Raw genomic sequence first — 17770 nt, 5'->3', positions numbered from 1 at the left:
TTGTTTTTTCATGAAGAATTGGCATAGTACGGATGATGTACATAGATCGTCATGCGATAACTCTATGTATACAGGCGGGCAGAAGGGTAAGCTGTCTGACTCTCAGCGCCCACGTTGGTGTTGGGGCTGCTGCAGTGCTCTGGCAAGGGCTGTGCCCTGGCTGCTCCTCCCCAGGTGCTGGCAGAGACCCTCTGGTGCTGAGGGGCAGTGCTCCTGGAGCTCCTCAGCTGTGTGTGATGGAGCTTGTGCCGGTTCCACCTGGTGCCACTGGTAGCCCAAGGGATGAGCAACTCTTGCTCCAGAGTATCGGCACCTCTGCGATAAGCCCTTCCTGTGCTGATGGATGTTTCTTTGAGTAAGAGCTAGCGCAAGTGTATTACACTCCCTGAGAAAAAACACTAGTGCTGGAGTTGTGTGTGGAGGACTTTGAGGAAACAAATCCATGCCCACCCCCTCCCCCCCCCCCCCCGTGCTTCTGCTGTAACCTTTGACTAGAAATGTGATGGGTGCATGGTGCTACTCGGGAGGAATGTGGGTTACTGGAGGGGTGTTGTAACTGCTGGAGCATGTATGATCTGTAATGCATCTCCAAATATGAATATTTACAGGCCTGGGATGAGCTGTGTACAAATCATTCTTCTGCCTGTGCTGCCCTTTCCCCGATGTGACATAGTCATAAATTTCCTTCGGTTTGCTTTTGCCCTTGAATTTCGACTTAATTTCTGAGTTTAAATCTGCTCGCTGGGGTTTGCTCATGGCTTTTTTCCCCTCCTCCGTGCTGAGGAACTGCAAATACAAGTATATGCTGGTAGCTTGTTGCTTTCCTTTGCTCTTCTGCTGTGCAACTGGTGGTAGTGAGTAGGAAGCTGGCTCCATTGCCAGTGTCCAGTGTGCTTGGTCACCGAGTATTTTAAATACACGGAAGGGCAGAGGCTTGAAGGAGGTCATTTATCCCAGGCTACCATTTAGCTTTAGCATCACATCCTTTCTGTAGTTTCTGTCACATGCACTTGTGTTACTGCCTTTATTTCGAGCTCTTTGTTGGTCAAGAGCATTTTCCATCTGTGCTGTGCCCAGAAGCAGAACTTAACCAGTGGGGCCACTAGAGGAGCAGAACAGCCGGAGCTGTGCTTGCAGAAGCCAAGCCATTTCCCCTCTGAGTCCTCCAAAAGTTCTCTTAGTTTCCATGCATTTGGAGAAACAGCATAAACTGCTTTTTTAGTTTTTGTTTTGTTATACTTTACAAACTTGATATTATTTCTTTAGAAAACATAACTTCAGAGAGACGTTGGCTTTATAGATTGACCGCTTTGTTCTTGGTTTCTGTTGCATTGCGAGGCATTAAGTGCTGAGAATTTTGCTGCTTTGCCCGGGTTTTCAAATGCTTCAGGGATGATGTGACTTGCGACGATGCTGTACCTAAAATACAGTTAGTTTTTTGTCTGTTTTGTACTTCCTTCATGAATACAGTACTCTGATCTCCTATTAGCCATTTTTATAGTGCTTTCTTGTTCAGAATAATTATGCAAATAACCAATTAAAGTAAGCTTTCTTTCAAGCTGGGGGGAAAATGGAAATACAAATTACAGATGATTTAAAAAAAAGAAAACTTAAATGCAAGTAATGTGTAGATGATGCAGTGAAGATGAGATCCTAGTGAAGAGTCAATGAGTGTTTAAAGGTATTTCCTCTTGCAGCACATCGCTAAGTGAAAAATTTGGGTTATTTAGGAAGCCGTATGCAAGTGTTCATTGCTTGAGGCTATTTAAAAATAAGTGCAGAACATTATGAAAAGTGATGAGAAAACATGGTTTAATAGATAAAGGAGCAGCATTCTACAACTGGAGAGTGTTCAGTGCTAAAGCTTGTAATACGTGTGTTGTAACTAGGGCAGAATCTATGATGTGATCTTTACGGGGCGGTGTTTTACCTTATTCTAATGTGAAAATAAGAAGAGTTTAATATTCCCCTGGAGCATCACTGGAGAAATGTACCAAATGGACTGCTTGTTCAGTTCACTACTTGAAAATAAGGGGTTGAGAAGCAGATACCTCAGTTGGAGTTGCTGGTCAGTGCTAGCTTGGCACTGGTGTCCCCAGGAGAGCTGTATCTTGCGGCACTCGGGGTAGTTGGGTGGATTTTCAAAGGGATACTAACTGCTTGTGACAGCCAGGCTTCCTGGCTTTCTTCTTAGTTCTCCGAATCTGCAGCTGTTCCAACAAAGCTCTCAGAATTCCGAACTTGAATTTCTCTGCTGTCCTTTCATGATTATTTGGGTTCTGTTTCCATAAAGACAGGTGCAAAATGCTGTTCATCTTAAAGGTGCCAAGTCCACCCCTCCTGGCACTGTGTGCCCTTGTGGGCTGCACCACATGTCAAGTCTGAGTAGCCAGGACATGGGAAAACACTTTTGGAGTGTTTCACACAGCTCCTGATGTTTCTAATGCTATTCTGCAGTCAGACATCTGTACGTATCAACTTTTAGAGCTACAATCCAAACCAGAACCTTCCTTGCTTGCTGCCTGGAAGACCGCCTCAATGCTTCCTCTCTGAAAACGTCCCTTCTACGTGTTTTGCAGCCTGAACTTTGGCAGGGGGAAGGTACGCCAGGTAACTGAGCTCCCTGCATCTTAGTAGAAAATGCTTTGAGGTAGGGAAGGAGAGACCGTGCTGTTGGCTGGTAGTCCAGCCCTTCTTAGGATAATGAAAAGGTTTTGGCAGCAATGTCAGCAGCAAAATGGCTTGGCCCAGGTTCAGGAGCTTTCTCTAAAGAATACACTCAAATGTATTAGCCTTAAATGCTGCCTTTCAAAGAGCAGCCTGTATATTTCATGGGTAGAAGCTGGACAGCTTGGAGGAAGGCTGTGTGGCTTGCAGGTGACCGTATGCGTGCACTGTTGAAAGATACCTAGCTTCATAACAGAGGGGCTAGCGGCTGTACGTGACAGCTTCAGAGGCTTAGATCGGGTGTTAGGAGAAACCTCCCGCCTAGGAGAGCGATGTGGTGCTAGAGTTACCATCCCTGGGGAGCTTCGAGCCTTGCCTCGCCTGGCGAGTGGTGTGCTGGCAGCGAGGCAGCTCCTGCTCCAGGCGCTAGCTAGACTAGAGGGTACCTGGTGTTCCTTCCAGTGACATTCCTGTGGCATTACGGGTGTCTCCAGGCACATCGTACATGAACAGAATTGTAGTAGAAACCCCAGTAACTGTCTGCCTCTTCTCTTGCTGTAACTGATGCCAAGAGAAGATCCATCAGGGAGATGAGTGAGAGAGTAAAGCATATGTAGTGCTGCATCCTTTCACTGTGTTTTTTTTCCCTCAGGGATTTCTCCTTCTTCCTTAAGATGTAGTAAGCAAAAGACCTGGTCGGAAGGAATATCTTAGCAGTTATCAGCAAGCTGGCATGCATTGGAAAAGTAAGATACTCGCTATTGCAGAAACTGCAAACAACAGGTGCAGCTGTATCAAATAACTCAGTATAGTGTATGCTAAGAAATTCTCATGTTGTGGGGTTCATCCTGCATCAGTTTCCTTGTGGTAAAAAATCCTGATCTTCTGAGCCCTTGTGGGGGGTGGAAAAAAGATTAGACTAGCTGTTCTTGGTTATTCTCATGCGCTTAAGTCAATATGAATCTGGAAAAACGCAGCCCATTAGAAAAAAGTCTGAGAACAAAGGTTCTGTTATTAATAATCACTTTTATTAAAACTGAGATAGGAGTTGTGGCAATCTGATGGGAAATAAATAATACGGGGGAAAATCCACCTGTGATGAGAATCACTGCAGCCAGACTTGACAGCAGAGACTTCCAGGTTTATGCCTTGGGACTGCTTCGAGACCCTGCAGAGCAATTGCCAGTGTCTTGTGGCAGGCACGGCTTTTGAGTTTCTTGGCTCCTGGTAGTGATGTGGACCTGCTGCTGAGGAGCGTGCTCACCTCTGAGTGTGGGCTCTGGGAAAAGGGCTCAGCTGGGATGGGGCCTGGCACAGGTCAGCCGGATGGGAAATCAACCCCTGGTTGAATTGACATCAGGTTTTTCATTTTTGTGTCCGGTTTCAGATTGTGTAAAGCCCTGTCCTTCCTAGATCAGATCTTCACGTCACATCACCTTAGTGTTCCTTATTTCAGGCCTGAAATACCCTCTTGTGCTATTCCTCCTTTTAACTTTCCACTTCCTCTCCCCTACCCTCCTTTTCCTCCCAGCAGGTGTCCTCAACTTCTGTTGCCAGTCAGAAAAGTAGGACACCGGTGCGGAAGCCTTTCCCTGGCTCCCTCGTGGTGCAGCAGGCATTGCTACTCAGTCACTGGTGCTTCATCCAACCTGAGCCAACAGCCCTGCAAAGGGCAGGTCCGGAGCTGGAGAACTTGTGGGGCAGCTGCTGAGAGCAGCTGGTGCCCCCCGCAAGGCTGCTGGTGAGCTGCCACCTTGAGAGGCACCAGGCTTTGGGTGTGCTGCTGGGGTTCCTGCAGCCGTGTGGGTATATGTATAAAGATCTACAGAAACAGATAGAGAGCAGTAAATAAAAGGAGAAGAGTGCAGCCTCTCTGAATTCCTGCCAGTGGAATAGGCGATGGAATCACCAAAGGTGGCTGTTACCCTTACATTAATTATTCCTTGCTCTAATAATACACACCCAATTTCAGATAGCGTGCATGTAAACTGCAGCTCAAGTTAGTCCTCTGAGGTTACAGTTTCTATATCCATTGCTGGTCTACTCACCACTTACAGCTCGATAGGAGGCTGTGTGTGCATCATTAGCACCCGCCAGCTTCTGCTGTAGTGGGGTACATACAGGGTGAAGCCGAGTCCTCCATTCAGAGGTGTGCAGAACCTTCAAGGCCGGATATTCTTGCCTGTGCTTCCCGCTGTGGCCTAGAAAAAGTCAACAATGAGGTATTTGATTTCTGGAGCCTTTCTCTGAAATGTATTCCTGTGCTTTCTGAAGCTGTTGAGGCCAATTGGGATAATAAGCTGGGAATCCCAAGGTCGATCCCTCTTAAGGGAAGAAGTGTGGGGTCCTCCTGCTTCTCTGCATAAACCCTGTGGGTCCTCAGACCTGCCGGCTTCATTCCATGGTCAGCAAGCAGGGAAGCATGCACAGAGCAAAGAGTGGCTGCTTCACATGACTCAGAAGAGGTGAACCAAGGGGATGGGATTATAGCTGCCTTTGTTAGGGCAGAAAAATGTGTGCTATGTCAGGCAAGGATTTGTCTGCTGGTTGCTTCCTTGAGCTCACAGCAAGATGGCAGGTCGAGGCACTGAGCTCCTTGCTCCCAGCTCCCTGTGCAGCACTAACAGAAAAGCATCCACACTTCTGCGTTACCCAAACCCAACTGAGACATCAGTGGCTCACCTATCATTACGCACAATGCATCTCCAGTGACAAAAATAACTGGTAATTAGCCAGCACTTCCAAAAACACTTTGGGCTGGTGAATAACTGCTGGAAAACACAAATGTGATATGAAGCCTAAGTAATTTGTGGGCAGAGGGGTCAGGGTGAAATTGTGGTGGTGCAAATGGGTCGGGACCTGAGCCTGTTGTCAGTGAACAGTTGTTAGTTTGGCTGGAGATGGCTCATGGTTTAGGTTGGGCCCTAAACCATTAGTTACTTGGGTGCTAGACTTGTTAACTTGACTCATAGCGTATTTTTTTTTTCAATCATAGTCTGTAGTTATCTCTCCACATAATTTGCAGAAGGTACAAATTCCTTAGGGATAGTCAGAGCCGGAGAAATATGAGAAAACCCAAATCACGTGGAGTAAAGGGGGCAGATGAATAACTGTTGACCAAGGCAGGCTGATAAAATACTGAAATTTAAACAATATCATTTGCTTGGGTCTAGGTGACTTAAAATAACTCAGACACCTGGTTCTCGCTTTGGTTTGCCTGGTTGAAAATGAAAACAGCAATAAAACCCCCAACTTTATGCGCACACATATTATATTGGATAAGTATGTATGGAATAGTAATTTAATATTTTTGGTGTTACAGCTACCTGCAGTATTGTGAATGATCTCATTATGCCACTTCTAAAATACAACAGAAGGGGAAGAGCCTCAGAGCTCTGCAGTGAAAATAGATTTATGGGCAGTGGCCATGTGGGAAGAGTGTTCAGGACTGCCAAGTATGGGAAGAAGATCCATAAACAAAGGTGTTCTGGAGATATTTGAAATAATGAGCTGCACAGGAAGAATCAATCAGATGTTCCTGTTTGTTCTTTATCACAACACGAGAACAATGGAGTAGTCGATCAAAATGACAAATTTAATATTTTGTTTTATAACAGGCTAATCATACAATAACACTGGAGGCTTTTTACAGGTGTGGATAATGAGAACCTGTCGTGCTGTATTTGTTTTAAAATGAAGCAAGGAGATGAATCCTCCTTGAAAGTATAAATGTGGTCCAAATTGCTTGGCTGCTGGGAGAAGCTTCTGCGATGGGAAGGTTATTCTCCATTTTGCTGTGATTGTTGCACCTTCATATGATGTATTTTTTGCCACCTGATTTAAAGAGCCTTTTATAGATCACATAAGTCATTGATATGATTCATCATTGCAATTCTTTTATTACCACAAAATCCTTTTCATTATGTTATTTTGATTGATCTTGATGAAGTTCTTACTCGCATTCCCAGAGGGCGCACACAGTGCATACCCAGCACAAACCTTCCAGAGTTAATTGAGCCATTCAACCCCTTTTGCTGTGTGCAAGAGATACTTAGGCGAGGCATTAGCAAGACCATCTATCTCTATTATCAAGACATCTGGTACTTTAAACAGACCTGTTTACATTCTTCTTTTTTAGCATTTTGCAAAAATAAAGCTATTACTGCTTCACTAGGAAGCTTAACCTTGCCCTTATATAACTTAAAAAAAAAAAAAAAAGCCCTTGTTCTTCTAGTTGTTGTTCTGCAAAGTTTGTTTTTGTTGGCTATAGTAGAAAACTGGGCACTCAAGTTTGTGCTGCTAGTTTTGTGTGTGATTTTTAGCTGGAAACATTTAGTCCCTGGAGTTACCCTCTGCAAGAATAACAGTATATATTATACAGCAGATATACCAATGTTTGGGAAAAATCGATCCAAAGGCTGCTGCAGCTCTGCAGAATGTTTCCTAGCCTGTAGAATATTTACTCCAAAGAACTCCCAACTTTGAATCCAGCTATATATTTGGCATTGACTCAGTTCGGGTTTTTCTTTGGTCCAGGCGTGATTCAAATAAAACAGTTAAATAGCTCTTAGTTAACATTTCTGCCTCTTGTCCAGAGTTGGTGGTGCTCTGTTTCGGGACTGAGGATTCACTCTTGGGCTTAAAGCACAGAAGCAATTTCTTACATTAGCTCAATGCTGTAGCAGAGAACAGGTGGTGCGGTACCTGATGGGCCAAGCTGGGAGCTGAGCTTTTGCAGAGACGTGCTCATAATTAAATTATTTCTTAAAAGGGAAGCACAGATCTGGGTCTGCAGGGTTTGCCACCTGATTATGCATCTGTAGCCAACTCCCTAATCAGTTGTGTTTATTTAAATGACTAAATAGCAGCAGAAAACTGGTGTGGTTTAACTAAACACCATAGTGATAGGTCAGCGTAGGGCTTAAAGCTGGAGGGATGGAGGAACTTTGTCTGGTGTCTGTCAGCCAACCAGCAGCCCTTCCACAGAAGGGAAGCACAACGTGGGGCTTCTGTGTGCCTGTACCAGGGAGTCCCAGTGCCTGGGGTGGTAACAGCCCCATGCTGGCACAGAGGGAGCTCTGGTTAGGTAGCTGCCGGTGGCAGGGAATCCTCATCACCCTTGCAAATGCATTATTCTGCTGTTTGATCTGTTCGTTGGTCACCTGCGCATGGAAACAAAGCTCCAACTCGTGTTCTTTACTTGGTGACTTGATGACTCAAGCATGTACGAGCACTCCGCACCTCCTCCACCCTGGCTTCCATAGCAATGTCTGTGCAATCAGAGGGCATCCCTTGGTTAGCACGATGTACGAAATCCTGTTGAGGTCCTGCCCCCGGGCATGGCTGCACAGTGGCAGTAGGCCCAACTCCTCTGGGCCCAGGGCTGCTGCTCACCCCAGGGCTGGCAGCATGGGGCGGGGAAGGGCCTTGTCTCTCGGCACTCCCCTGAACATCCTAGCATCTTGCACTAATGATGTGGTTGAAAATCTGGCTTTAATTATGTTGCAGCCTTGCATCTGCCACTCCGATAGAACACCAAACCTGCCAAGTGTTTGCTCCTGCATAGTGCTTATGGAGAAACACATCGTTGACTAAAGCTGAGAACAACCTGCAGCACTACCCCAAGCAAGCAGCCTGGTGACACGTTGCCCTGGTTTGTCCTCCTGTGCACTGTGCCATGGGCATGCTCTGGGCTTCCTTGCACAAAGAACGACCACACGGGTCCTGGGCTCCGTGTGGGCATCCGTGTGCACACAGGGAGTGTTTGTGTGTATCCCAGTGTGCTGGGGGCACTAAGTGTCTTGCTGCCTCAGTGTCCTGGGGTGGTAATGTAGAGGAGGAGGAGGATTAGGAAAGGGAAGGATACTTCCTTTCCTCCCTTACAATGTGCTGTAGTCTCCTATGCAGTACAGAAGAGGCATTGACAATAAGCATCCAAATTGGTAGGATTACTGAGAAAATCCCCAAAGCAAAAGATGACTGGTATCACAGATACTTTTAAAAAAAAAAAAAAAGTATATAATGAAAACTATGCAAGATGTTGCTGAGGTTAGGGGCCCTGCATTAAGTTGTTCAGGGGCAGAGTAAACTCTTGAGAGAATTACGCTAAAGTGAAAGAAAATAAAACCCGAGATTACTGCTAAATGCTGAAATTGCTTGGATGTTTTTTAATTAAAAAAAAAAAAAGGCAAGCCGGGGGGGGGGAGAGAAGAAGAGAAGCAGAAGTAGGGGGAGAGCCTGAGAAAGAGGGAGTGCGAGGCCGGGGGAGGGAGAGGGAAGGGGCTGCACACTCAGCTGAGCAGCGGGGAGGAAAGCCTCCAACGGAGGAGTTTGCAGCTTTCGATGTCTGCCAGCCGGGTGCCGGCACGCCAGCAGGTACTGCCTGGTGCCTCGGAGGATGTGGACTAAAGGCGAGTCGGAGGGACTGCAGACTCTAGGCATTGTGGTGGTGGTGTGCTCCTCTCTGAAACTTTTGCACTACCTCGGGCTAATTGACTTGTCAGATGGTAAGAGAACTTGCAAGTTTTCCGGCTCCTGTTTACTTGTGTTTAAATCTGTTTCAGTTTCAGGGAAGTGAAGCAGCAGGCAGCAGGAAGGGTAGCACTGTCTGTCAGTGCACTGGTTTCTCAATGTTGTCTTCGTCTTTAAGACCCATACAGGCTGCAAGGAGGGAATAAGGCTTGATGTTTTATTGAGGACCTTTGTTTGCTTTCAGTATATTACTGTAGCTAGCGAGGATCTGAAGCTGTGATTTTTTTTGACATTACTTTATCTAATTTTCTTTTTTTTTTTTGTATTTATTAAACCTTCTTTTTTCTCTTGAAAATAAATTTAATGCCAGCATGGAAAAAGGAAAGTCTCTCTTGGGGTAATAGAAGTACAGCTGATAATTAGGTGCATGATTTCATATGGATACCAAGACAAAGAAAACAAACAAGAAAACCTGCTGTGACGTTTGTAAATTTAAGACAAGATGGAAATAAAGATTCTGAATGTCAATAGAACAAAGAAAACTTTTCTGTGTTTGGTGCTGCAGGCACTTCAGTAAAGAAACCAGAAGCAAAATAACCTGGAGAGAAATGTTTCTGTTTTCAAGTACTGAATTGAAAGGTTTGGTCTCTTCACCTTAGTAGCGTGAAACTTTTTCCTTAAAGGCTTTTTCCAGGTGAGGAAAGCATATGTATTTCAACAGTTAAGCAAACTGTGGTGATCGTATTATCTAATCACAAGGGGATGTATGTATCTCTGTGAATTTCAAAAGAAAAGACTTCTTAATACTTCTTAATGAACCAAATGAAAAAAAAAATGGACACACCCCAAGTCACTGAGTGTATTTTTGCTTAGATTACTGATAGTACCAAGTTTGTTTACAAAGCACAAGCAATGATAAAATACTAGCATAAGCTCCCACAATAGTTTGTGTGGCTATCTTTAAAATATGGGTTAGCTAAGGCTGACATAAGATTGAATAAAAGTAGAGGACATTTATATATTAAGTATATTTTGCTAGTTAATGGCGAAAGCAAGGAACGCATATGGATTTTTTATCTTGCCACTGCAAAAACCAGTACTGTCATGTAATCCTAGCAATCCTCCTGCAGGATTAAGAAAAATAGGAAAAGTGGCCTGAATAGGAGTTATTTTATTTAGACTAAGAGGAGATGTAAATTGTCATGTATTTTTTGTTAAACGCTCTGTGGAATACCAACACGTGTAGTTTACTCCTAGAGTGACAGTGGAGTTCAATTATATAATTACAAATAAATTAAAATATCTGACAATGACAGCTATTTTCAAATAACAGCAGCAGAACAGCTCAGCTTAAAAATGAGCTGTCAAGTCAAATGCTGAAAGCAATTGCATTGCTACCTGTTTAACAGCATGAACGCTTTTATCCCTTCTTTCTAGATCTAATTACTGTAATTCCAATGTCTGCTATTTTCAAAGCAATTTTTTTCCCCAGAAGATTCTGCACAATTTCTCCAGCAAAGTCAAATACATGACAGGTGAGAAAGTTGTCTGTTCACGGATGAAATGAGCAAAAGTGAGCAAACAGTCCTAAAATATATTCACTGAACAGCTCTGGATGTGCATGTTTGCAGTCATCAGTCAATAATCACTCAACCCATTCAAGTGTAGAACGGTATATAGTATTTTCTTTCAACTCCGTTTGAGGGAGTACCATAATAATTTCTGATGGATTATCTGACAGATAGAAGCATGATTCTATAAACCTTGCTAGCTCTGATTTTTTTTTTTTGCTGTAGTTCTTCTTGTTTGAAAAATAGCTCATTTGGAGATCCAGATATATTTATTTGGCATTTGTTAAATTATATGATTTTGGTTTTTTCCCCCTTCTGCCTCTTTACTTGTACTGAGTATTAATTACATCTGTAAGTAGTAAGGTTAATGTAATGTAAGTGCTTGTTAATGCAGTGCGATGCAAATTTCAATCATCTGAAAATCTCTAAAGGTGGTATTCAATTCTCTTCTTCGGTGTGCTGTGATTGGGAAGGTACAGTGGGTGTTTATATTATGCCATAAATATTTCTTATGTCTTTATATTCACTAGAAGTGCTCACTGCTTTTATTTAGAGATCCAGAAATTCCAGGGGCTTTCTTATGCCTGTGTGCAATAGCACTGAAAGGAGCTGTTGGAATTGGCTATATTCCTCTTGCTTTTTAGAACCAGTATTACTCCATCTCCTGTAGCCAGAACAGACCTCCTCAAGCATTGTTCCTTTGTATAGCGGGGGGGGGAAAGCTGAGTGCTGATTCTTCATTCATATAACATAAGAAGCAAGACTTAAGGAGAAGAAAATAGTGTAGATAATAATTCAGGGAATGTGGAATTTTAGAAGTGGCCGCAGTTGAATGCGTGTTTGTTCAGCTCTTTCTCTGACAGTTATGTTCCACATGTAAGGTTTGGTTCTTGCAAGTAGTTAGTTCAGGTGATTGACAAAATGGCTGAAACCAGAGGCATTAGTGGTAGTTTTAATTCCAGAGAACAACCCAGAGCTGTGTGCAGCATTTTTTTAAATATTAATCTAAGTGAACAGGATTTCTTTTCTTATTTTTTCCCCTTCAATTCTTTTGTCCCACCTGAAATGCAGGTGGAGTGAATGTATTTGAAATTATCCCATAAAACTCAGCCAAACAGAAGAGCCCCAATGAGATCAGACCTTGGCTTGTTGTAAATGTTAATGTTTTCCAGAATTCTTCATTAACGTGTTCCTATTTGCTTACAACCAAATGTTGAAGGCTGGAATCTGGATACAGTTCTACAGTTCTAAAGCCAAATTTGCTTGACTAAACAGAGAAGTTGCGCAAAGCATGGGGCATTTTTTTGTGATCCAAATAGGTTAAGAAGCATGAAAGATAAATTGTTTTATGCTTATCTGTCACTGTTTTATCTTTTATGGGCTTTGTTTTTTTGGCTGTGTTCTTGCTGCTATCCTGTGCTGGGACAGGGAGCTGCTGCAGTCTCATGAGGTCAGGTCCAAGCTCCCGATGAGTACACACAGTCACATCCAAAACGGTGGGCCATGAGTCCAAGATGTATGTTCTAAAGTGCAGCGAGACATCGGCCGGTAATTAAAGGTATTACATGCCACCTGGGGTACATCTAGTAACATTTTGTATTGAATCATGCCTGGAGACCAATAACCCTCTCTGTAAAGCGAGAGTAAATTCTGGCCGTACATTTGTTCTACGAGTTTGGCTTTAACCCAGCTTCTTTGCTGACCATACATCTATCCTCGATACTCCTGAAGCATTAATAAATTATATTTCTTCAAATTAGAAGGATCCAAAGCAAATGTGTGGTGCTTCTGGACTAGTTCGGTATTGATTCAGTGACACCCATGGCAAGGTGCAAAATCCTGCAAATAAGTGGAGTAAAAGATACCACTGAGTGTATTGGTCCTCATAGTGCGTTTATTTGTCAAGAGCTGTGTTCACAACAAAAACAGCTGAATCCTGCCGCAGGAACTGTGGAGTTCAGATCCAAAACAACCAGAAAGTGAAACTGACAACATGCTAACCAGTCACCTCTGAATCGCATTGGTTTTACCTGTGGTACTGTTGCAAGTGTTGGGACTGGGAATAGCCCAAGACAAGTCATACCTGATTCTTGAGGTACTGCGTGGTTTAACTGTGTATAAAGGATAAAGCTGCTGTTGAGCAGATCGGTTGGGCATGTGGAGCACACCAGGGTTCCTGTTCCAGCTCCTTGGGCCCAGCCCTACAGAGATCCTCATTGTCCAGCTGCTACTAGCAGCAGGTGCTAGGCAGTCTGCAGTGAGATGTATCATGTGAAGTAGGAATATTCTTTTGTAAGAGCTCTCGTGAGAGCATGTTCTTTCCTACAGCTTCAGGTGGGGACTTCTGATATGCTTTAAAGAGAGGGAAATAGTGAAGTGATTTGAGCAGGTTAAAAGCTGGAGTCCTTTCGACTCCAAGGCACCCCAGGAAGGTAATGAGCTATGGGAGAGGAGGGACCAAACCCATCACCTTCAGCATGTTACAGCCTCCACACTGTGATGTTATGTTGCAGCTGAATCAGTGTATTTCTGTACGTCATCCCCAGTGATTCCTTTCCAGTTGTCCTGACCCATACTGGTGTGCAGGGCCTGGTGCTGGGGACACTTCTGAAACCCCAAATATGTGTCAGTGCTGGCAGAGCTCGGGCAGCACACCACTGCAGAAGTCTGGTTCCTTTTGCTACTAGGCCAATTCCTCCATTTCATGCAATTATTTTTACTTCAGAGGGAAATTATTTGCAAACTATTCAAAGGGCTGAAGTGAGAGGGGTTGTAAAAATGCCATTTATTGTCACATCTTCTGATGTGCAGGGTAGCAGGCACCTGAGTTCCTGCACAACATCCTCCAGCCCCAGTTACTCCTGCTGCGGGATCCTGTTCCTGTTGGCCTCCTGAATGCAGCTGCTGCCCTGTCCCTGCCCACCAATGTTAATTGCTGGGTTTCCCTAGGTAGGGCACCTCATGACAGTGCTGGCTGGATCATGCTTCTTACAAATTTTGTATCTCACGTTTTTCTGTACTGTATTCTACTATAGCACTTTCTTACCTCAACTGTTTTTTTTGTTTTTGTTTTTTCAGTCATGGAAGTTACAACGCAAATTCAAAACTTTTACCTTTGAATACAAGAGAGCAGAAACTCAATGAAAACTTTCCCGGAAGTTCCTGAGAAATGACCTGCATTACTTCATGTACCTGTCTTCCTGGCAGGGTCCTGCAATATGTTTTTATAGGCAAAACAGAAACGTATAAAACTTCTAAATGTGATGCTGCTTGTATTTTAAGGAAAAAATGGTTAGCCTTGAGGATTGCTTGGTCACGCTCCTGAATACCCTAGTTAGTTGTATAATAAAACATAACGCGTTGTGATGTACCACTGAAGTGAGACTTTTCCCCTGCCTGCTCAGGTGGGGTTGGCCCTGCAGGATCCCTGCTCTTAATTGAAATTGTGTTTTTAAGGACTGCTCTTCGCCTAGTGAAGTGGCAATTTTGTGCACAGTTCTCTACTGACTCTGATAGTACGTGTAGTTTGATGTGGGATAGAGATGTTGGTTTTGTTATTACTTGGTAAAATTTCACCTTGCTCTCACATATGTGGTCATCCACGTGCCAAGTGGTATGCCCTTTAGTGGCATACATGAAGTCATATAAGTAGTCACGTTACAGGACTCTGTAGCTCTGCCATGAGGCATCTGTTGACAAGGCCACCCTGGGTCATTTCCCACCCATATGAAGAGTGAGGGTGCAGCAGATCCCTCTCAGTCCCATCCACTTCCATGTCTTGCAGCAGTATGAATTCGAATGTTTTTACATAAGCCCCGCATGAGCTGTGGTAGTGTGCATAAGCAGGCCCTTGTCTTCATGACTCATTTATTTTTTTCATGTTCATGACAATGTAGGGAAGTGAATCAGTCTAGTAGATCAGAATCTTGGGCTACAGATCTTATTGCAAATATTAAATTGCAGTATCTCCACTGGGTCTCAGGGTTTGTTTTTTTTATATGTTGGTCTGAGTTAATGTAATGATTCACTGTTCAGTTGGTAAAAATGAGACCCTGGTTCTGAGGTATAGCAGTAAAATACCTTTTTTATTATATTTTTTTTTGGAGGGGGGGAGAACTGGATTATCCATTTCAGAACCTCAGTTTTCCATTGTCAAGGATATATTATGATAGTATTGCTTGTCTTTGCATAGTTGTACCACGTTTGCAGACAGACAGCTAACTTTCCTATGTTGATAACTGGCAGGACCAAGTCCCACGGCATGAAGGGAAGGAGTCAGCAGATAAACAAATGCCCCAAGTGCTGCTGCTGAGCTTTAGTACTTTTGGGCATGGTCTTTCCTCATGAGGTTATTACCCATGTCTGTATGGGGAAATGACATACACCCAAGAGAGGACAGAGTCAGGGGTGTGCAGCCAAAATTAAATTAACCTCACGATTCCTGGTTTTCTGATGTTTTGTGTTCTTCTTGTGTAGGATTATGCCCATGTAAATCTGGGGAAGCGTATATGTGCATTTATAATCATTGAGTTTTTAAAAAGTTATCCTGACTAATCATTGTTTCCTATAGTGAAATCTCTGAATTTATTGCAACACTTCCAGCTTTCGAGGTTTTGTCTCTCACATAATTAGCTGGCCCTGAGACTTCATTATCTAGTCTGTGGCAGGAGCTCTCCTGAAGGCTGGGAGCTTTGTGTACAGCCTGAGCCGTTGGCTCCTGGTTGGAGATGGAGTGAACTTTGTTTGCTCCATGTTGTCTTCTGATTTCACTTCAGCACCTTCTAGTGTCGAAGGAGCCTCTCCAGATCAACTCCTGACACTTGCCTGTGATGTTCTGGGGCTTTCCTCTCAGCTTCAGCTCTGCTAAGGAGAAGGTTTGACGTGGTGGATTAATTGCAGTCATTGCACTCCCTGAGGAACTTGAGTTGTTCATGCCATTGCTGTGTTAACACCGAGGCAATTAGTGTCTGGTACTCCTTCAGACAGGCAATTCAAGTCTTTTAACTCCGAAGGATTCGTTCTAGCAGCAGCGATTCTGCCTCAACCATCAGGATCCATGGAGTGATGCAGTTAATAGCTGTAATTACTTATGGCTGTATTTGGAAGAGCATATTGTGCTGCTCTGATGTTTGTTGTAGTTGCCCTACTGATAACCTTTCTGTTGAAATAGAAATTTCTTAATCATTTATATTCATGTTACAGTAATGCTTCACGTTTCCCTGCTCAGCATCCTGTTTACTGTCGGGTCTGTGAGTAAACCTGCTGTGTGTGTTTGTATATTTGTAAGCTATGTCTTCGTGGCTTAACAGCTCCCCTCTGCTCTGCGTGCAGCGCTCCTCCAGCTTTGCATCTAGGTTAGGCACGTATAGTTCCTGTTGCTACTGCAGCTGCTGTTTCATCTGGTTTCTTGCCCTTGCAGGGTTTTGTCTGCCGGCAACCTTGCAGTATGCTGGGGTTGTGGAGCTCTCTATTGACTGTCTGCGTCCCCTTGAAATACAGCATTGCCTTAAAGAAAACAATCTTGTGTCCCTGTCCCTCTGCCTTTTTGTGAGAAGGCTGTAAGTGTCACTGCTATACAGAGCCTGTGACTGGACCCGAGGTTCTGCTCTTCTGGTCTCTCCGCCTTGGGGCAGTGCCACCCTCCCAGCTTGGCCCTAAGCCTTGCTTACTAGATTTCCATGTTCAAGCGAGACTGCCAGACTGCCACAGCCTCTGCACACAGAACTGGTGGCCCTGAAGTCACTCAGTGCTCGTCTTTCCACGTAGGCTTCCTTGAACGTTTTCTTTGTCTTTAGCATGTAGTCTGGTTCAGAGAGTTCCCTGCAGGTGTATGGTGTCTCCTTGCTTATTTTGGTTAGTGAGAAAACAATTAATTCACTTACTTAAGCACTTTCCAAATTAAAGGTTCACATCAGTAGGTATAAATATCCCACAAGCACCCCATAACTTGCACAGGCACAGAAGCGGAAACTCTTTGAAGCATTGTACCTACCTGGTCAGAGCCAAAGTTGTAGGTTTTAGGATTGCTGGGCGGGGGGAAGCTGTGATGGGACAACTATAGGAGTGCTTCTTAAAATGAAGTAGATGAGAAAGGTAGAGTCCATCCCGCTGCCTCAAAGCAAGGTCATACCTGCCTTAGTAAGTCCATGCCAGCATGACAGACTCAGTACAACGTTTTGTCTTCAGTCCAGCAGTGGACATAGAGAACAGATGATATCTTTCATCTTTGCACAAACCTCATAAAGAGTATTATGTTCTTTCAGCTTGTTCTCCCCCAATGTAAATAACTCTTTTGTTCTTTTTTTGTTGTACAGTTTGTAGCCTCTGATTGTTTTCACTGCTCTTTCTCAAAGCATTTGTCAGTAAACCACTTTTTTTTGAAGCTGTGACCTAACTGCCTCTGAGCACAGCAGGGATTGCTTCACGTATCTGGCCAAGTGTATTCCTGTTTGCACTTTTAGTGAGGTGGTCGTCATCTTTGCAGCAACGTGGAGCTATTCGTTTATGTTCAGCTGCTTACCCACAGTTATCTGCAGATCTTCAGCCTGGACTGCTATTCCTCATCTTCTCTTTGTGCATTTGTTTCTCTTCTCTGCCTTGTAGCCTTTTGCATTTGCCTTTATCAAACTCCATCTAGATATTTTCAGGCCTTTTCTCACATTGCTGATCTGTTTGAATTTTTTTGCAGTCCTGTCCAACATGATGATATCTGCTCTGTCTGACCAACCAGGTTGGTAGAAAACAAGTTGGGCCAGGAAGGACCTCAGTGGATTCCCATTTGGTGCCTTCCGTTCTCCTGATGCTGAACCACAGAGGCTGCACTCTGAGCAGCTGCCCAGCCAGCTCCCATCTGTGTCATTGGCAGCTCCGTAGACTGTTCTTCCCTCAGCTGTCAAAAGAGAATGTTGTGTGAGACAGGATCAAAACTATTATTCAGTTCAAGATGTAATGCATTCACTGCTTCTCTCCTGCACAAGGATGTGCTGCATCTGTTCAGTTTTGTTTCTCTCTATTGCATTTTTTGGCAAATCCGTGACCTTTGCTTGTAAGCATACATCATT

The 17770-nt window shown here is 43.9% G+C and overlaps 1 protein-coding gene across 13 annotated transcripts in view; it reads left to right on the top strand.

Annotated features, from left to right (window-relative positions):
* Positions 1-17770, top strand: part of KCNIP1 (potassium voltage-gated channel interacting protein 1) — a 376078-nt gene that overhangs the window by 314311 nt on the left and 43997 nt on the right. The window contains exon 1 of one of the 13 annotated variants that reach the window (XM_040573622.1): positions 9152-9173. The exons of the other annotated variants lie outside the window; for them this stretch is intronic. The gene's annotated coding sequence lies outside the window, so the exon portion shown is untranslated. Of the gene's footprint in view, positions 1-9151; positions 9174-17770 lie in introns of those variants that run through there. 13 annotated transcript variants of the gene reach the window in all.

The sequence above is a fragment of the Cygnus olor genome, chromosome 14 (genome assembly GCF_009769625.2).
Source record: "Cygnus olor isolate bCygOlo1 chromosome 14, bCygOlo1.pri.v2, whole genome shotgun sequence".
Classification (NCBI taxonomy): domain Eukaryota; kingdom Metazoa; phylum Chordata; class Aves; order Anseriformes; family Anatidae; genus Cygnus; species Cygnus olor.
Note: the sequence above shows the minus strand (reverse complement) of the source record. Positions and strands in the feature narration are given on the sequence as shown.